This window comes from Felis catus, chromosome D3, assembly GCF_018350175.1.
Source record: "Felis catus isolate Fca126 chromosome D3, F.catus_Fca126_mat1.0, whole genome shotgun sequence".
Taxonomy (NCBI): Eukaryota; Metazoa; Chordata; class Mammalia; order Carnivora; family Felidae; genus Felis; species Felis catus.
The window spans coordinates 75,186,586-75,192,599 of record NC_058379.1 but is presented as its reverse complement, the minus strand read 5'-3'; positions in this window follow the sequence as shown (position 1 = coordinate 75,192,599).

The window sequence follows — 6,014 nt, the reverse complement described above, 5'->3', positions numbered from 1 at the left end:
TGGTGTGTCCAGAGCTGTTACCCAGTTGTAGTGTTAAGCTGGAATTCTGCAGGTGTATTTCTCAGTTAGTTTTCAAATACAAATGACCAATTTAACCAGTGAGATGCATGAAAACAAGATACGTTGCATGGGTGATTTCTTTCATTTCTTAGAGCTCTATGCATAATTCTGCTTTTATCCAGATTTCACTTGTTAAATGTGTTCTAAGCCAGGGATGATGGAACCTTCTCTTTTGTTTCCTTATCATGTTGATAGTCTATCATACCATATCATACCATAATGAAATTACATGTTTTGCATTCTTATGGACCTTTTTAACCACTTATTTGTGTTTCCTATAAGCATTCTTCAGGATCAAGCTCCGAGTTGAATTCAGTGCCCTTGGGCATTGAGATTTAAATACCTTTGAAAAGGATGCTCGAACTTCACTGTATGATACAGCGCTTGTGCTAAAACCATTGTTATTCTAAAGAATAAATCTTAGAATGTGGATTATTTCTTTATGTTGTGGAAAGGTAGATATGTTTTTAGTTGCAGCGTTTTTGAGATAACCCCCATGTGGCTCGCCAGAGTTCAGACTGTAAGCTGTTCTGTTTTTCTGTTGACGGAGAATGCTGGGAGAAGCTTATTTGGTAGTAATGGAAAGAATAGCGTCCCACTGGGTAGGGGCGGTACTGTCCAGCCTGAGTTTTGCCAAGGCTGTGTCCAATTACCCCTTAATAAATTTACCACTGACATGGGCACTTAATTGTAAAATGTTTTCAATTCTCTGAAAAACTCTCCTCAGACGTAGGTCATTACCATTATCACCCCATTGTTCACAAAGTCTAGTGTAATTCCATATGTCTCATGGGTTTTTGGTTTCTTTAGTCAATTCACTTCCATTAATATTTACTGAGGTGACATTTGGTTGCTTGGGCCATGACAAATGGTGAGGTTAGAATGCCTCGTTCTGTGGTTGGGACATTGGGACATTGGACATGATGCCTTTCTTTTGAGCATAAGAAATACAAGGAAACAAACCAATTAGCCCTTCAAGTGAGTGCTGAGGATGCCAGGGACATGTGGTTAAGTTACATAATGATGAGAAAGTCAAAAGAAGTACCAACCTAGAGCTGGAGAAAAGAGGTCACTATTTTGAAGATTTGGCCTTATCTTCCAGGCATGCTATCATTCATGGGGACTGTGAGGGCTCTAGTATCTCAGATATCTGTCCTGATGATGAATAAGTTAGTGGAAAGTTAGGGACTAACTTGACTAGAAGGATTCAATATGGCCAAAGATTTTTCCAGCAATGCTATCCTGAAAAGTGTCAGTATCTTCTGTCCCCTTGTCTCTCTGATATGCATCACTTGAGAGTATACCAGTTACAGGAATTCCTTCTGGAAAAGTCCATGGTACAAAGCACAACCCACCCTCATTTAAGTTAGGGTTAGGTCACTGGAATCAAAGGCTTCAATGACCTATCATCGGCATGTCTTGGGGAAAAAGGGAGGGAGGAAAAGGAATCGACATTTGCTGAAAAGTTACAGTGTGGAATATGAGGCACTAGGTGCTTTACAAACATTGTTTTGTTTAATCCACAAAACATGCTGCTGGTGTGATTCCTCTGGTGTCCCCTTTCACCTGATGGTAATAATAATATTCTCCCTTTTTTCATAGATGAGGAACCTGAGGGCAGGGGATATGTTTCACCTACTCAAGTTCCCATGGTATGTGAGTCTAGATTGAGTCCTAGTCAGCCAATGGTTCTCAAACTTTAGCAGGTATCAGAATCACCTGGAGAGCTCATTAAACCACAGACTAAGGGGACTCTTTCTTAGAGTTGCTACTTAAGTTGATTTGGGGTAGAGCTCAAGAATTTGCCTTTCTTACAAGTTCCCAGGTGATGTTGATAATACTGGTTTAAAACTACTCTTCGAGAACGCCTGTTGCACACTATACTGTATTTTCAGAAACATGAGTTAAACTGGAAAGGTGGGCCCAGTTGACTGACTTCCTTAATTTTAGCCCCAAACATTAGGCAACGTCCCCTTAAAGGTACCTAGCCTACTGTTGCCAATGTTCCCTGGGTTCCTGTAAAAATTCTACCATGGTTTTGGTCTCTAGTTCTCAAATTAGTCCATTTGATATTTGATGTCACCACCAGAATCTTTGAACAGTTAATAAATGAGATGTATGCTTAGGGAATACAGTTGATGTCTAGATTTATTTGCTTGACCTGGCCTTGGATGAGTCTTTTATCTTGGCAGCCCTGGCCCATCTAAATCATAGCACCTGTAGGGCAGTCACACGAAATTCAGGTGTAAGAGCTTGGAGATGAAGTTCCTGGGTCATACCCAACCCAGCCACGGCAACTTCATGATATCAGATAAGGGATCAGGGCAGTCCCAGGATGGAAGGTCTCCAGTATAATCCATAGTAGCCAATGATTTCTGGATTTACTATGTATTATTATCGATACACATTCCACATCTTCAAAAGGGAAGTGGTTTGTCTTGGTCCCAGGAATGGTCCCGACTGTGGCAGAAGATTAGACTCTGAATGAAACCTTAAGTTCAGGTAGGACCCTGACTGATTTTTTGCCATCACAACGGATGCCTATTCTTTCGGGGTATCTCACCTGTATTTAATGAGTAAACTATCACCCACAGAACTCTAGCTCTGGCCTCTCCTATGAGATCCAAATTTGACTTTCTAACTGTGTCTGGGAACCTTTTCTGTATGTGTCTCACTGACTCGCTACAATGCACTTTGTTCTAGTTACTACGACTGTGTAGTTTAGCGACTAAAAAATGTCAACGCTCCTTTTGCCTCCAAATCAGCAGTTTGGGTAGGATTTAGCAGGGTTGATTTGTCTCTGGGACAGCTCAAAGATTAGGAACTAAAGCCATCTTTCTGGGAGTTGATGTTGGTTGAGCCATAACTGGGACTAGTTTCCCAGGGAGAATGTACGTATAGAGAAAAAGAGAACTAGAGAGCCATGCAGAAGCCATGTCATTGTCCTTTATGACTTAGCCTCAGAAATCACACAGCATTACTTCCCCCACATTCTATTCATTGAAGCAATTACAATGTGTTGATCAGGGGAGGAGAATAAACTTTGCCTCTTAGTGGGAGGAATGGCAGTCATTCCATGAAAAGAGCATGTGACATATATACACACATATGTCTGTGTGTATCTATGTACGGACGCGGCCATCTTCAGAAAATAAAATCTGCAGTGCACATCTTAGTAAGTCACTAAAGACGGTGTTCGTGAGCAACACGATGGCCAATCACTCATGAATGTTTTTGCACACATTCTTGGATGCTGAGCACATATACAGAGGTACGGAAAATCAAAAGAGAAATACACTTAGCTAATCCTAACATAAGAAAGTATTCAGTTTAAATGTCCAATAGGTAAAAGAAGAGAATACAATCATTATTCTTTCTCCCACAAAACAAAGAAGTAGGAGGAAAACAAAGAATCACATTTATGATAGTGCCATGCTTTATCATTTACAAAGAACTCTTACATACATTGTTTAATTACAACTTCAGAAAAATTTTGTGAGTGTTACAGTAGTATATAAAACACATTCTTAACATGTTAGAGATTCGGGGGGGGGATTTTAGATGGGCTGGAGATGATAGAATTGGGGACAGCCAGCTTAGAAAGATTTCATGAGAGAGGATTCTTTAGCAGAATCCCAAAAGAACAAGAAATGACTTGAAGAAGAGGCATTTGAAAGTCCTTTTGAGGAAAAGAAATAAGTAAAAATTCAGAATGGGGCAAAGAATTCAGTTTCAGGGAGAAGCAGGGAGATGAAAAAATGTAGACTATTGTGGGCAGAAAAATGGATAAAGGGAGAAGACATTCAAATAGCAGCCCAAATTCCTGATGAGGGGTCTTATTGAACTTCTGAGGCAGTTGGATATCGTTACAGGGTCATGCAAAGGACCATGATGTGATCAGAGTGGTAGTTGAGGGAGGGAGGATTTTTACTGCTGGGTGTAGGGCTTGTCCCAGACCCATGGCTGAGGTAGTAGGGAGGTTAGAGTCCTCACCATGACTGTGGACATGGGGAAGAAAACCATTAGAAATAGAGAACCGAGTGAAGTGGTGATAAAGAGAAGGTCCTGCACTTTCTTGAGCTAACTGAATATTTAGACATCAAAATCCCCTTATGTTCTATGGCAGACATGAATATATTACAGATAGTAACATCGATTTGATATTCGCTATTCCGTTAGCCAATCAAACCTGCTCCTTGAGGGCAAAGACCTTATCTTATACAGCACAGTCCTTAGCACATGGAAAGATCGGATAAATGCCTTGGATTGGGTCCCCCCAGAAGGAGAGTGAGACAAGGATCTGAGCGTGTTTAGGAGGTGTGCCCACTCAACATGGGTTGCAAGTGAGTAACAGGTGTGACTTCAAACCAGTTACCTTTGTGGACAGCTGGAGCTCAGTCTTGCTGGGGGATTTTTCGAGACCTCCAGAGTTACCCATATTGAGGGGCAAAGAAGGTAGAGGCATTCATCCCCTAACCTCCATTCATAATCAGTGAGAGTTGTGTCTTAGGCCTTAGCTTTCCCATGTTCTTGGTTTGTCTTGCTGTTGTGGCCAGAATAAGCCCTCCATCCAAATCAGTGAGCAGGCTTCAAGGTGTGTAGAAGGAAAAGCCACCGAGTGGTACTGGCACTGTGTCCACTACAATAAACCCTGAATGAATAAATGGAGGAACAAAAGAACACACACACACACACACACACACACACACACAGAAACTTAGGTTCATAAATGGGTAGGGCTCTTACTGCTTCTCCCCCCACCCTTTCCTTCTAGAACACACACGAGCTTTTGGCTTTTTTTATTCAGGCCCAGGCTTCCAGCCTCTCAAGGTGCCTTCATGTTACTTCTCTGTCCTTGAGCATGTTTACAACGTCTCCCAATTTAGTCTCATTTGCAAATTTCATTAACAGGCTATTTACCCCTCTTCCGGATCATTAATGAAGATATTAAATAAGACCAGATCAAACATCCATCCCCGAAGCACCCTTCCTTTTCCTTGCCCACCACCCCTTCCCCTTTGCATTTTCTCACAACTCAGTGACCATTCACTGCAACGTTGGCTCACAGGGCCTTCAGGCCATATCTTGCTCCTTGTCACAAGTCATAACCAAGATAATCTGAGTGAATTTATCAAAGAACATTTAATGAGACGCTGTGTTAGATGTGCCACTCTAATCACACAGTATTAGCTGCATTTCCTTTGCCCAACTAATTTTTCAGTTTTCTCAGTAAATAGTTTCCTGAGGCAAGCATTCGAACAAATTTTAATAAGTCCTGGCATTGGTATGGTTGAGTTTTATTGTGGGGAGAAAAACCTAATTATTTCTTAAGATGTCACTTACGTTGTAACCACATTTCTATGAGGGGTGTGAAAACACACAATTCTATTTTATAGGTGGGATTTAGGACATTCAGGCCAATATACAAGTCCTGAGTCCATCCCTGACAGACTCCCAACCCCTGAATGTCTCCACCACGCTATGAGGCCTTTTGACATCTCTGACTGTGAGAACAGCCTCCTTCCCCTAACTGTCCAAAAGGCGGTGACATCTTGACTTCGCTGTACAGAAGAATGAATTACTCCAGCTTTAATTCAACACACATTTTTTTTTATTCTCACAATAAATCATGAAAATGATAGTTTATTAAGACACTCTAGTGCCAAAATTTATGGAATTTGTGGAATTACAGAATTTGAGAGTTGGAAAGGACTTTAGAAGTCATCAGCCTGGGGCAGCTTCCTGGGTTCATGGCCATCTTGAAAGTGTGTACACATTTCTGTGGTGGAGTCTCAGTCCCCCTTTCAGTGTCTTCACACCTTCCAGCCTCTGTTGAGCACATCGATGGCTTCTTCCAACATCACCCATTATACTGGTGGATAGAGGGAATTCTCAATTTTTTCTTTTTTCGTTTCAAATTCAACTAATATTTCTGTACCTTTCACTCTCTTGCC